Source organism: Pteropus vampyrus, unplaced genomic scaffold, assembly GCF_000151845.1.
Source record: "Pteropus vampyrus isolate Shadow unplaced genomic scaffold, Pvam_2.0 Scaffold9, whole genome shotgun sequence".
In the NCBI taxonomy this organism is placed as follows: Eukaryota; Metazoa; Chordata; class Mammalia; order Chiroptera; family Pteropodidae; genus Pteropus; species Pteropus vampyrus.
In genome coordinates, this window is record NW_011888790.1 from 1297394 (window position 1) to 1312511 (window position 15118).

At 40.2% G+C, this 15118-nt stretch overlaps 1 pseudogene; it reads left to right on the forward strand.

Moving 5' to 3' along the window:
• The first annotated feature begins 9553 nt into the window (after positions 1–9553).
• The window catches only part of LOC105302129, a 14416-nt pseudogene continuing 8851 nt past the window's right edge, over positions 9554–15118 (forward strand).

Consider the following 15118-nt stretch of genomic DNA (forward strand, 5'->3'; position numbering starts at 1 on the left):
GCGCGCGAGCGAGCTCACCTTGCTGCCACCACAACTGAATACAAATTCTATAAGATTTCTCTATGAGCATTTTAGTGTTAATCTCATGCACATTTACTTATAACCCTCATCTCATCATGCCTGGTTGGATATGGGGCATCATGATACAGTTTCATTCACAACTTTTGGTGATCAAATATGAAATCATAACTCCTCAAAGAAAATCTTTGAGGGCAGACTACTGAGCCCGTTGAAAATTACTAAGAATAATTAAGAGCTCTGAGTTCTGTTCTTAGTATTTCCAACAACTAGACCAGGGGACTTCGGTGTTCCCAGGCAAACAGTTTATTGGCTTGGAGACTTGAAAACTCCTATGGGGCCCCATGGCAACCTCACCCTAATCTAAACTCCATTAAAGGACATTTGGGAACCCAAGTATCCCAATGGTTCTCATTTTTTCAACATGTATTACTGAATGCCTACTGGATGGTAGTCCCTGCATGGGCTCCAGCAGTGGGTGGGGTTAGGAATTAAAAAGTAAAAATGTACTCCCTGCTCTCTTATAGGAAGGAACAATACAAATCTTGAAAGGCTATAGAACTACGAATGTTCTCAGCATATGGAGTAAGGCTTGATCCCCAGTAGGTGATCAATTAATGTAAACTGAATTAGCATCTGACTTTCAAGTTTCATAACTTTCTTTAAACATCATTGATAATCTCTAGTGTAATTTTTTTTTAATCCTGGAATTCTTAGAATTCCTGAAATTCTGGGGAACAAAGACAAGACTGGCAGGCTGCTCGGTGGCTCTCTGTAGAGTTCACAAAGTGGATGTCTCCGTGGTTGACCAAACCACAGATGAGCTCCTTAGGGACCAACACGGAATGCATATCTAAGACCTGCTGGTAATTAGGCCTGTTCCAAAGTAATTCACCCTGTTAATAGCTGTGCATAGAACATAGTATTCCAGAAGTCTATCTTGGAGCCTAGAATGTTTTCAGAAAAAAGCTTCTCTTCATATAATAGACTCTAAACTGCTTTGCAGTGAAGATGTGAACATTTTAAAAAGAGACTCCATCTGCGTAAGGATGCCCTTGGAACCATCCTCAGAGATTCTGGACCCGACTCTCAGGACTGTTAGGTGCCTCGTTGCATCCTCTTAGAGTCCATTTTCCTTTCCTCCAGAGCACAGATCTTGGTGTGGAAGTTGCAATCATCCATGTGATCGTTTGATTATTGTCTACTATTCTCTTCTATCCTCCACCAATGCAGAGATTGAGTGTGCTTTTACTCACTGAGTTCCTAGTACCTAGTATGGTATCTGGCACAAAGTTAACACAAAACAAATAAACCAGAACTTCTGTGAATGAACTCACACTATATTTAAGAATCATAAGGTCACTGGGTCAGTAAGCACACCTGCTGCTTTTAGCTCTGTCAACTTGCAATTCTTCTCATACCCTGATGCTATTAAAAATATATGATATATACACATGCACACACATGTATACATATTATATGCACATATATACACATTATATATACACGCATATGTAAGTGTGTGTGTGTGTGTGTGTATGTATCTGGAAAAATCATGAAGACAACAAATTGGGACAAATATATGCAGTACATTTGAAAATATGTTAACATCCTTAATGTATAGTGGCAAACGTCAGTTAAATAAAATGAAAAGAGAGAGAATTGGGCCATTTCAAAGTTGCTAGTGGATTTTTTATGTACAATATAGCTGTATACCATGCAGGGATTATTTTGGGAGCATGAACAAACACTGATGCCTGGGTCTCACCCACAGAGAATCTTTCATGAGAGAAGGAGGAGTTTGATAATCTAGGCCCAACATGAGGCAAAATTTATAGCAGTAATGATAAAAACAGTGAAAGATTGTTCTAGAACTCTTTTACCCATAGTGCTTTCATTGGCCTAGCTCAATGTGTTTGGCCTAAAGTAGGTGGCATATAGTGATTGGCAGTCCCATCAGGATGGCATGGGCTGGGAGAATGTCAATTCTCTACTGGAAAGACAGATAGTAGGTTGGCAAAAACCCAGCAAATGTGCACCTTTCTTCCAGGTGGTTTGCAAACTCCTTGAGGGCAACGATTCTACTTGGCTCCACGGCTTCATTCTTCTTTGAAGATATTAAGAATGTGGTTAATTATAACTTGCTCCATTTTTTTCAGCTGAGGTCTAGCCTCAGATGCTCAGTTTCCTTGCCTCTAAATAAATTTCTTAGATTTGTGAGTGATATCTCATTGAAATGAGGAAAAGTCTTTACACGTGAGTACCTTCTATGTGCTGAATGAGAAAGGTTAAGAGGTACCTCGCATGATGTTGAGCCTCCGGGACGGAGCGATGGGGGCAGAGGCTGCTGGCATCACCACTGGAAGACAGAATTCAATTCAAGTCTCAACAATTCTTGAAGTCTTTTGCATGCTCTTTAGGGAGTCTGAATGAGCGTCACTTCAGATGTGGCGAGAAGCTGAAATGGAAACTATTACATGAAAACATTTCATTTGGTCGGGGGGAACTGTTTGGAAAAATCCTAATTTTTTTAAGGAACAAAGAGAAGTTGATGAAAGGATTTGAGGTTATAATGACCAAAGTCTCTACTGCCTCTCTTTGCTCCTCAAGCCTTCTTCCAAAATGGAGAAGGAAATGAGGCCAGAGAAATAAATGTCTTAAATATTCTAAGTCTGGCAGGCCAAGCTTTTAGCTAGGATAGCATGTAGTAGTATAGTAATACCTTTTAATTACAGTTATATAATTATAAATAGGAAAGAAATTAAAAGATGAAGATGTGGTTTGTAATGAAATTACCATAAATACCATGGCAAGCTTTAAAGTCATCACAAAATTTCATAATACAAAAGCATGAATGTAGAGGTTAACTTCTACCAAGACTAGAAATTAAAATTCTGTGGATTCGTGGCCTGCCTTGTTAGCTTGGTATTTCCTCCTCAGTACACATAAGCACTGTTAGTCATGCAGACACAAACAGGCCTGTAGAGTCAGAGCTCTGGTTGGCAGTTCTTGTGTTCTTTACACGTGAGCCACTTGGACAAGCTGACATAGAAGTGACTTGGGTTCCAAAGACAAATGGTGGAAACAGCAAAAGAAGTCTAGTCCAACTATCTGGATGTTTTTGATTACTTCTCCTTTTCGAAGCAGGCATGTATTTTGTTTGTGATACACGAACTTATTGCAGTTTTATTTATAGACCCATTACTTCTCACTGAACTGACAAATTTTCATGATCAAGGATAGGATATCATAATTACCGACTGCTGCATTGGTCCTGGGGCCAGTAACCTAAGCTATTCAATCGGAGCACGTAGACAGGTTACATCGTCATAGATTAATCCCTGTTTGTTAAAATACTGCTAATAAGAACAACATCATAAGGTCACTTTCCACAAGCCTGTTCCATAGCTGCATACTACTAAGATATCTTGAAAACATAACACCTTGATCAAAAGAGATTAAATAAATGAGTTTGGCTTGCTCTATTGTAAACTGTTATCCAACACTGTGAAAATGATTAACACATGTTGTAATGATGGTAGCTTGTGATCTCTTTGCACATGACAAAAGACTTTTTTATTTTTCTAAACCAAGAACAATTATGTTGCCACTTTTCTACTCTCATTAGCTTATGGCTAGCACAATCGGTTAAGAGGTATATTTTTGTGCTTCTGCTATGAATAAGAAATTATGCTATGATGGCAATCTAGGATTAAAGGTAGGGCAGCAAAGTAACTTTGAGGATGCCAAATAGAGGAAAATATTGATAAAAAAGGGAGGCAGATTGGAGAAGACTTTGTATACTGTTTTTTTTCTTTTCTTTAATCCAGTGGATAATGAAGGTGTTTGAGCATAGAAGTGACACAATGAAGTGGTATTTTGGGATAAATGAAAAGGGGAGTCAATTGGAAACTGGTCACTGCCTGCATTGAAAACACTGTGGGACAGGAAAAAAGTGACAATCACTTTTCCTTAGCTTGAGGCTGTGGGAAAGCTGGAGCCCAGCTCCTAATACCAAGGGTGGTGGGAAGTTTGGTTCCTGAGAATTACCTCTTCCTTTCTCCCATTTTCCCCAGCCAATGGACTATGTGATTTCAAGTCAATGATGTAGTTCTCCAAGTATTGCAGTACCCTAAGTAGGAGGAGAGGAAGGTTCTTGGAGGGCAGGGCCACCTGGTTCGGGACATGTATATGTAGTTGGGCGTAGTAATGGTAGTGGAGTTTGAAATGGCCAAGAAGAAGTCGTTTCATTCCTCCATTCCCCTTTCTTAGCTCTCAGGAAAGGATTGATATAAGACCTGGGTAACTTTAATTAGCCCCTCTGTTGCTAGCCAAGATAGCTGATATGGTGAATTCACTGAGGGAAAATAGGAGAGATTAGAGGAGTTTAATGGCTATAAAAGAAAGATGGATCAGAGAGCATAAGAATATAAAATAAACATAATATCCTCTAAAGGGAAAAAAAAGAAAAAACATCAGAAATAGAAAAAAGTAATAAGCAGCCCTAGAGTGGATCCAACCCAAGATATTTGGTAAGAAGAGGCGATAGATGAAATGAGAACTCAATAGAGGGATTGAATAACAGAATGGAAACCTTGGATAAACTAATCAATGAGCTGGAAGACCAAGCCTTTAGGCATCAGAAAGGGATAATAAAGAGAAGGACTGGACAAAAGAAAAGTTAAGATATATGGAAGATAAAAAAGAGAAGTGCCGACCTAACAGGGATCCCAGAATAAGAAAGAGAAAGTAGGAAGAAATATTTCAAGAATTAATGACTATATAGATAAAGGGTCTAGATTAAAAGGCCTTCAAAGTGTCATACAGAAGAGATAAGAAAAAATCAATACCTGCCACATTATAAAGAAATTTAAGAATGTAGAGACAAAGGAAAAATTCTAGAAGATACTTGAGAGGAATAGATGATTTCAAAAGGAAAAGGAATGCACTATCATCACACTTCTCAACAGCAACACTGAATGCAAGGAGACAGTGGAGTAATACTCTCAAAGCACCAGAATGTTGCTCCTGGGTTTTATACCCAGATAAAATATCTCTGGAATGTAAGGAGTGAAATGAAGACATTTTTAGAAATACATGGTCTAACAATGTTTACTTCGCAAAGACATACGTTGAAATGTTGTTGGAGGAAAAACAATCATTCTAGGAGGATGGTAAAAATATGGGAAGTGTATCAGTCAATGGCTAGTCAGAAAAACAAATCATTTTAGTTCATTTAAGCTGAGAGGGAGTTAGTGCAGGGAGTTGATAATGTAGCAGTTGGAAGGCCTGGAGGAGCAAAAGGGAAAGGGTGTTTTACTCAGAGCTCAGGGAGCTGCTACTGCATCTGGGCTGGAGCCCGTGAGCCCACCCTTGCTGCCACAGTCACCAATGCTACTGAAACCAATGGGCTGCCACTGAGCAGGACCCACCACTGCTGCTGCAGTTGAGGTGCTGTCAGAAAGAGAATGGCTTTGATCCTCTTTCCATCTGTTAATCAGGTACAGGTGCCTCTGGAAGGCTGCATGGTGTCCTCTCATTATCAGCTGAAGGGGAGAGAATATCTCCCACTGAACTCTCAGTGTCACGGTGATGCCACTCCAGTCACTTCATTAGACAGGCTTACATGTGGGCACCAGCTGTTATCCAGGCCGAGCTTTTTCCACCTGTCCTTGGTCACATTACACTCACAGTATTTAGGTTTTTGTTACTCCCTGAAGGCTAGAGCCACCAGAGAAGACGTAGTCCTGCTTTGTTCCAGCCTCTATTCATCTCTCCTCTCATTGGGTCATTCTCTTAAACTCCTATCTTTTCCTGAGGCCAGGTTCATATGGCTTATATCAGTTTGCAACTACATTGTGAATGCTCCTTTGGAAAATATCTCTGAAGCAGGCTGAGCTTTTTAACTTTTATTTTATAGAGTTTAAAGCTGTAACATGAGGTTACAGTCAGTCCACCAGGGATCTACATTGGCTGGAGCCTGCCTTGTGAACTGTGCACTGTGCTCTTCTTCCTACACCGTCCCCCTTTTCCTTTAGAATCTGTCTTTACCCTGTGTATTAGTTACCCATTGCCGGATAAAGAATCACCCCCAAACCCAGCAGCTTAAAACAACAGACATTTATTATCTCACAGCTCTGTGGATTAGGAATCTCCATGGTGGGGTTTAGCTGGGTGCCGGTGACTTATTGTTTCTTGTAAGGCTACAATCAAGGTGTTGGCCAGGGCAGGAGTCATCTCTAGGTTCAGCTGGAGTAGGATCCACTTTCAATTTCACTCAAATGGCTGTTGGCAGGCCTCAAGTCCTCCTTGATTGGAGACATGGTAACTTGTTTCCTTTAGAGTGGGGGGCAGGGGTTGCAGGGGTAGGGAGAGAGAGGCCAAGAGGGAAGCCATGATCTTTTATAATCTAATCTTGAAGTGATATCCTGTCACTTCTCCCTATTTTATTCCTTAGAAGCAAGTCATTAAATCCAGCCTACACTCAAGAGGGAAGGGATTTCACAAGGAATGGATACCAGGAAGCAGGAATCACCATCTTAGAGGCTGCCTAAAACACCTCAAGAGTTAGTTAGAGAAACAGAGTGTTACCTCTAGAAGACTAAGAATTCTAAAATTAATCCCCCCCCCGCCCCACCACCACCCGAAGTATAAAGAACAAAAGAACATAGACTATAGAGCTTGATGAACCTGGTTTTAATTTCAGTTCTACCATTTACTAGCAGAGTGACCTTATGCAAATGAATTAATCTGTGCTTTAGTTTCTTCATCTGTAAAAATCAGGTAATGATACGTAATTCTCTGGATTGTACAGGGTTAACCGAAACAATATATGTGAACTGCGTATAGTTCAGTGTGTGGTGTGCAGGTGACCTTCCACAGAGCTGTGTACCCTTTCCTTCCATTCACTTTATCATCCAGTTATCCGGTAAGTGTATAGTGCCAACATATTTTGGCATTTGCTGAACCATTATTTGGAACATCCCAGTGTGAATGGAAAGAAAACAGCTCAGAGAGAACTGCTGTCTTTGTAGGGAGAGTGTTGGTGTGTATGCAGGGCTGGCTCTCCGCCTGGGATGCAGGGGTCAATGGGGCTGCCGCCAGCTGTCTGCAGTGTTAGCCAGGGAAATCAACTCACAGCCCTGCTGGCACCTACTGCTGGACTTGGGTAAACATAATTACAGTCTTTAAAGAGAGGAGAGGGAAAGCAACCAAGACCCCCACTCGCCATGTAAACAGGATGTCCACTGAATGGCGGCCATAGAGATGTTTATGTTCTGTTCAGGGGACAATTGACAAAAGGCCTCGGGGAGCCTTTATTGCTGCCTGGGGCTGTAGTGTGCCCGCAGTGGTGGTGGCTGGGTTCTTCCCAGCAGCTGTGTCTGTGCTGTGAATGTGGAGCTTCAGCTGAGAGCTCTGGGGCTGTGCTGTCTGGAGTGGAGATATAGTCCTTTGAGATGCTGAGTCTGGTTATCTGATCAAGGCCCTTTATACATGGATAGGGGGATTCTGGTGTCTAATGCTTAGTTTCCAGCATGCCTCCCATGACCTGGAGGCTGGCTGGTTGAGGCCTCTATGAAATAATAATCTTAACAATAGCTACTGTTTACTCAGAGCAAGGCAGTGCACCACCAAATATTTCACATTGCTTATCTTATTTAACCCTCATGACAAGCCTTTGCAGTAATTTTATCATCCTCATTGTACACCTGAGGAGACTCTGCAAAGATAAGCAACTAGACTTGAAGTCAGATCAGTTAGATTCTGAAGCCTGTGCTTAAATAGTAAGTGAGGTAATAGCAAGGACCATCTGTCAAGGTCAGTACTCTATCTCTATGGCCCAGCATAGTGTCTGAGAAAACATTTGTTGAATGAATGATTTTTCAAAAAAAACTACCAAAATGCTGTTCTCCACTGATTTTATGGGGAGCACATTTTTCCCCAGTGAGAAAAATAGTGGGAGAGTGTTGCATGGTTTATTCCACAAGCTTCTGTTTCCATCCTGGTGACTCAGGGCACCTACTGATCAACACTGGCTGCAGTTGGGTCTTGGGTATAGGCTGAGGCACCAAGACAGTGACTCATTGGCCAAGTGTCTAACCAAGAAGCCAAGTGCTACTTTAGTCCAGTCTTCTTTGGCACTATAGTCAAGGAAAGCATTGCTCGAGACCATTCAATCCGGCCTGCTCCTGAAGCAATAGAAACAGTGAACACAGATGCTTGTCTCAGCTGGCCTTTGTCTCTAGTGCACAATCCCTGGACAATGGTTTTGCTGCCCCTCTTCTAGGATACAGGTGGGTTTGAATGGAGTTGTGAAGATAGGCTGAGCAGGTTTCCCAGGAGTGCCAGGAGATGGTCCCTCTACCTTAATCATTGCAAATGGAATCAGTGGAGACCTAGGAGCCCTAAAGGAGCTACTAATTCTTGAATAGAAGGGAGGAGACTTGCTCGTTTTGCAGGATGGATTAGGACATCAACATGCCCAGTTCTAGAACAGAGTGTGACCTTTATCCAAAGACTGAACTTTTAGATTAGAGGAAGATGCAAACTTCTCCCTCTCTATCCAGGTATCCTCCTGGGCAGGCACATGGCTGGTGGCAGGGACTCTCCTGAAACTGCTCATTTCCCTGCCTGGACCTGGGGCCATAACTGCCTCCACATTGTAGCAAGTTATTATTAGTTAGCAAGAATATGTTTTCTTTGGGTCAGCACTTGTTAGTTTAACAAACAATATCCAAGAGACATATAAATAATGGTCCAAGTTTGTAGATCTTTTTCTCACTCTCAACATTTCTCCCTTTAGTTGCTATTGGGTATGTATATGACATATGTTTCAGAGCTTGTTCCAACTTTCCAGGTGTGAGTTTGACTGAGCTTCTGCTGAATGTCATGTTGTCAGGCAGTAGGGATCATATCAGTACTTACCTTTGGTGAAGGCTTTCTGCTCTAGAATAAGTTTTTTATTAGTAGCAAAGTGATTTGGAATCATTTTCCCATAAGTAACCCTTTTTCGCCCAGATCACATCGCCCCTTGTCATACATGGAACCCAACCCTGCACTGGTTTCTATTATTGCATCTGGGAATTGTAATCCCATCCACTGCACCAGCTCACTTTCCCTGCCTTATTGGCCTATTGCAGCCTCCCAGGTGTGAGGCCAGAAGGGGCCATGCTCCTTCCCAGTGCTTTTCCTTTCCCATAGTTCCCATACGGCTAATGCTGCTGCTGCTTCCACCGAGCTCTGCCCAGCTCTAACCACCTTCCTATGACTGAGGCCACTGCTTGCTTCTGCAGGGTTTCCGCCATGCTGGATGGCTCTTTCTACCAACATTGGCCAAGAGTTATAGTTCTTTACAAATCAAATTGGAAGGACATTTTTGTCTACTGAAGTGACATGTGTTTAGGCCAAACTATTAGCTTGATAATTCAGTTTTATATCTAGAGAAACTTAGGGGAGTACTCCAAAGTTCAGATTCCCTAAGTTCAAGTGCCCTAAGTTCAGGTTCAGAGAATGAGGCAAGATCATTCAAGTGTCTGGGGTCTGAGGCTCTGATTGTCAGCCCCCAAATTTTCTTTCCCTTTCACTTAGGGAGGCTGGAGCCCTCAAACAGTTGGAACTTTCCCTGGTGGTCTTCCTGGACACTACAAGTACCCACACGTATATATAAAACTCCCGTCAGACCATTTTCATTCACATGGAGCTCTGCTGGGGGCCCTGTAGATTTTTTCTAGGCTTGACTCAGAAATATTAAATTTTTTGAAAAATAAAAGTATTAGCTGTAGTTATGTTTTGGAGGCAAGAGTATTTATTTTTTAAATGCTTTTCTGTGTGTGTTTTTTTTTATACTTAAAAAGAAGACAAAGTAAAATTCAAAGAATCTAGCAGACATTTGTTGTTAAACCTGAAAACATTTCTCAGTCTTGTTTACTGTCACTCCTCTCACTTAAGAATCTGTGTAATGAGAGTCACGTTTTCCAAGGCTCTAAAGTGTCTTAAAATTTTCCCTATTGGTTATTGCCTAAATAAACACTCAGATGTGCTATTTTATAGATCATAAGACTTACCAAATGGGCCCTTTCATTCTCTGTTTTTCACATGACTCCTTGGCCCTGGCTTTCAGAGCTGAGCTCAGGTTCCTTGTCAACCTGAACCATGGCAGACAGAGACGTAGCTTGAAGGAATAAATGACAGTTGTAGTTCACCTATGGGAGACTCTGCCAGCAGAGCTGATCTCTCCTGGCCTTGCTGGGGAATTAGGTAGGAGGGGGAAGTAAAGGCAGCCATGCAACTGGGAAAACTGTGAGTTCAACTGACCTTCACTGGGCTCATCAATAGAACAACAAACATGATAATCAAATGGATGCTTTTGATTGATATACATTGAAACAGAGCTCTGGTAAAGCCATGGGAAGCAAGAGGAAAAGGGTTAAGATCTGAATAGAAAGAGCTTGAAAACAGATTCAAATTCATTGGGTTGCTGCTCGAGTCTTTTAATGATTCAAAGTGTTTCTTTGGATCAGAGAGTCATGGGGCTCTTTTAAATTGAGTATTTCTTTATGTATATAAAGGAGTTAGCAGATTCTTAAAAATATATAAATTGGACTTTGGCAGGAAACCTGCTTCTTCTTGTCATCAGAGAGTCCTGCAAGTCTCAAGAATGGCAAACATCTGTTTGAAGGGCATCCCGACCTTGGCTTGGCAGAGAAGTCAGAAGAAATGGCACTGGGATTTGTAGTTTTTATTCAAGATAGCAAGTGTGGATAGCAATGTGGCCAAGTATTAAGAACAGAGCAACTATTCAATAAGTATTTACTGACTGCTTACTATATGCCAGTTACTACGTTATATGTGTGGGGATACAACAGTTACTAAGACACACTGAGGACCCAAATAGTTTATTACTTCACATGGATGCTAAGATAAAAGTTCACAGTGTGTTGTCATGAATATACTGTACCTTTACTGTGGTTCTTTCTTGTGCAGCTTAGAATTTGGTGTGCAGTTATGATGCATGTAATGTACACCAGTGGGAGAGACTAAGCCTGGTTCACTATCACGCTTGTGAACCGGTAGCTAGTCATTTTTTTCTCTTGACCATTTACTTATTAAAATAGTGGAAGGTTGTTTTAAGGTTAAAACTATGAAAATAGTCCGAGATTTATAAGTGCAATTTGTTCTTACAAACTTTATGCCAGATGTTTTTCAGAATTCATAATTTTTCTCACTTAATGTAGATATATAATACTCCCAGTGGGTACTAGACATTGTCTTTTAATGAAGCATTTTCATATCTCTGTCATTAGATGGATATGTATGAATATTGACACTAACATGACAAATAAAGACTATAAGTAACCTCATACCACTTCAGGTCAGGAATTGCTACCAAACAACTTATGAAGAAGATCCAGTTTTCGAAGATTTAAAAAATTTTTTGCAATCATAGATAAGGAATGATGGACTTACAGTATTGATAAAAATCATTCACTATGACCCAAATAGTTTGTCTATTCATAAAGACCCTGGAATAAAAGTTCACAAAATGTGTTGCCGTGAATATATTGTGCCCTGGTATGATTATTGCATCAGATTTACCTGGAAAACAATTTTGACTTCTCTCTACAAACAAGTTGAATAAGAGGAAAAATGACACTAGCACCCTCTGAAGATCTTTTGCCATTTGTGTTTGGGTTCTTTCCCCAGGCTTCAAGGCTGGCATTCTATTAGAATCATTCTTCTTATGAAGCATAATGTGAAGTAGGAAAGGAAATTCCACCAGAGCCATCCTAAAGCTTCTGAATTGGAGCCAGGAAGTATTTTGTCTGATGCACTAAACAGCGTAAAGCCAATATCCTGGTCCATGGTGCCAGTGACATCAGCATCAATGGCTGGATACAAAGCAGGAGCAGTCGGGACATAAGGAGGGGTTGGTGAATATAGCCACATTGGCCTCATTTCTCTGTCTATTTGTGCACTCCAAACTTCTTCCCAGCCTGGGACTTTTACACTTTCTGTTCCCTCTTCCTGGAACATACTTCCTTGTGACCTTTGAAGAACTAATTCCTTCTCATTATTTAGGCATTCTCTTCAATGGCACCTCCTGTGGGGGGCATTCCTTGACCACCTTTTATAATGCTGTCCACCTTCAGTCACTCTTTATAACATTACCCTATTTTATTTTCTTCAAAGCACTTCTATGGAAGGACCTTGTTATTTGTTTATTTATTTACTTGTTCATTATTTTTCTCCTTCACAGAGCAAAGACCTTTCTCACTTGTTGACAGGATCTTTAGTCCCTAGAATACTGCCTGGCATATTAAGGGAATCAATAAATATTTGTTGGATGCATGAATGCTCCCTGCAATATCACTAGTTCTCTTATTTTATAATGCCTTCTACCTCTCCCATTCCAACATCCCAGTGTTCCTTTTGTGACAAATGTCCCCAAAGAAAAAAACTGCAAATGTGGGAAACATGATAGAGCGTGAGGCACGGCAGAATATTAAATTAGCTTCATAAACTGTGAATCATAAATCATGGTTCCATCTGTTCTGAAACAGTGAAAACAGCAAAAATTTCCACCAGATACAAACTAAAAATAAAGAGAAACCATGAGTTTTAACTCACGGAGAGCCAGTTACTATTATTTTGGATCGTTTTCTCTCTTCCTCTGCTTCTCAGTAGCCATTCTAGTCATGCTGTGCCTTTCTGGAACAGGCCCAGGAATCTATTCATAATAGTCATTCATTTTCTCCATTCTAAAAGTTTCTGCCCTGTAGCTCCATGCCTGGCACATAGAAGCCACTAAACAAATATTTGTTGACTATCAATGTAATTCCACTAGTACAGATTTATTCTTGATTCAATTATTTTTTTTTCTAAAATGGAAATAACATTTAGAAGAGGTAACCTACAAAAGAAGATAGTTCATTCACAATCTGGTATTTATTGGTGTTATCTCATTGAAAGAATTTATGAGATCTAGAGTTTTTTGAGCATGGATCATTACTTGGTTGGGCAAGAGAGGTCTGGGTGAAGCATGGTTATAGGAAGCACAAGGGCACTAACTGTCCTGCGAAGTGATGGGACATTAGAAGGGACCAGAGGAACACAGAAAAGGTTGTAAGGTGAGTGGTTCACATTGCAGTTTTGTCCAAGGTCAACATGGTGAAGGATGCTATTCTGGGAGAAATGGTATTTTCAGATTATGCCTATTGGCTAAAGGCACAGTGAGGGTGGTAGGTCACCAGGACATCCAGTTTTATTCAGGGAAATTATGTTAAAATAAACATCAATACACAGGTGACATTCTTAATAGGCTTCCCAAGAAATGGATAATTGTGACTGCCTCTGAGGAATAGAGATGAGGGGTGGTAGAGTTTTAATTTTTTCCAATGACAGTATATTGATGTCACAAATATAAAACTCAGTTTTTTAAAGATTTTGCCATATTAACATGCTAGCTGAATAACAATGAATATAACAGTGATTGAAATAAAATAGTAGGGGCATGTCACGACAAGGTTCACATTAACATATTAAGATAAGAAGAAAAAATTTGGATTTGTAAAACATCATTATTCATGTGTAATTTTTGTTCTTCCCTATAGAACATTGTTCAACCTTTCAAGATACGAAAGCAGCTCCAGAAGCAGAACCAGCAATGGTTCCAGAACACAGATCCTTAGACTTACTTCTCTGACATACTGTTCCCTACTCAGTTCATTCTACACTCTTCGTGACTCAGTTTCCTTTATTTTTTTTTCTTTCTCATTACTAACATAGATGGCTGCCTCTCTGAGTATTTTGAATTCAAACCCTGAAAGAAAGGAATTGACTGTCACAGTGCAGTACTCAGGGTAGGAATAGGCTTCTTTACTCCTCTCACATCTTTACCAGAAAATGCAGTCACCCTGGGGGTATGTGCAAATGCACCTGATCTTTTCAACCTGGAGGTTTCTAACACATACCTCCTGCACTTAAAAAAATCCAAATGCTGCTTTCTTACACTGATAGCACACTGAATAGATTTTCAAGCTCTCATCTACAGTCCCAGTTCATCTCTAGCAGAGAGAGGGACTCTCCTGTTGTGATCCTCTCGTATAATAAAGGGGTTGTTTAGTGACAATTATACATAGAGAAAGAGGGTTTGCACCACAGGTATGAGGGTATTATAGTCTATAGCTGTAGGGGAGTAAAAGGTTTTTCCAACTATCATCTGCTTCTGAAACAGTGTACCTTGTTTAGTCTACAGAATACTAAGTGAGCAGGACACTATGGTTTTCCCCAGGCATTAGTCAAGCACTTTGATACATGTAGTTTGTGTAAGAGCTGCAGTGATACTGGAGTTGCATCAGTTTGGGGGGCTTTCTTTTTCATTTTCTACTCTTGTCATTTAGAAAGGGTGGGAAACTCTCATTTGGAAGAACTGTTGGGTGCAACCTTATTTGGAACGGTGGAGAAGATCACAGAGATTGTTGAGGCATCTTCTGGCTCTGTGATTTTTTTTTTTTCCATTGTTGACCGAAGTTAATAGTTATCTGATTTTCCATAACTGCAATAAGTTACAGTCCCTTCCCTGGCCTTACAAGTGCAATTTGTTTCTGAAAAACTTCTTGTAGCCAGATCCCTTGAAATAAAAAATGGAATGTCCATTGAAATTATTAATACATAGTTACTTTGAAAATTAACAAAGTATATGTATACAGTCGATCCTTGAAAAATGCAGGGGTCTGGGGTGCCAGTCTTCCAGCATAGCTGAAAAGTCCCTTGTCACTTTTGACTCTCTAAAAACTTAACTACTAATAGCCTGCTGTTGACTAGAAGCCTTCCTGATAACTTAAACACTCGATTAACACATATTTTATGTTATATGTATTATATACTGTGTATATATGTATTACTTTATATAATAAAGTAAGTTAGAGAAAAGAAAATGTCGTTAAGAAAATCATAAGGAAGAGAAAGTACATATATAGTGTTTATTGAAAAAAATCCATGTATAAGTGGACACACACAGTCCAAATTCGTGTTGTTCAAGGGTCAACTATATATGTAATTGAATCATGGCAGAGAAATCTGTCCACCAAAAGTATGTTCA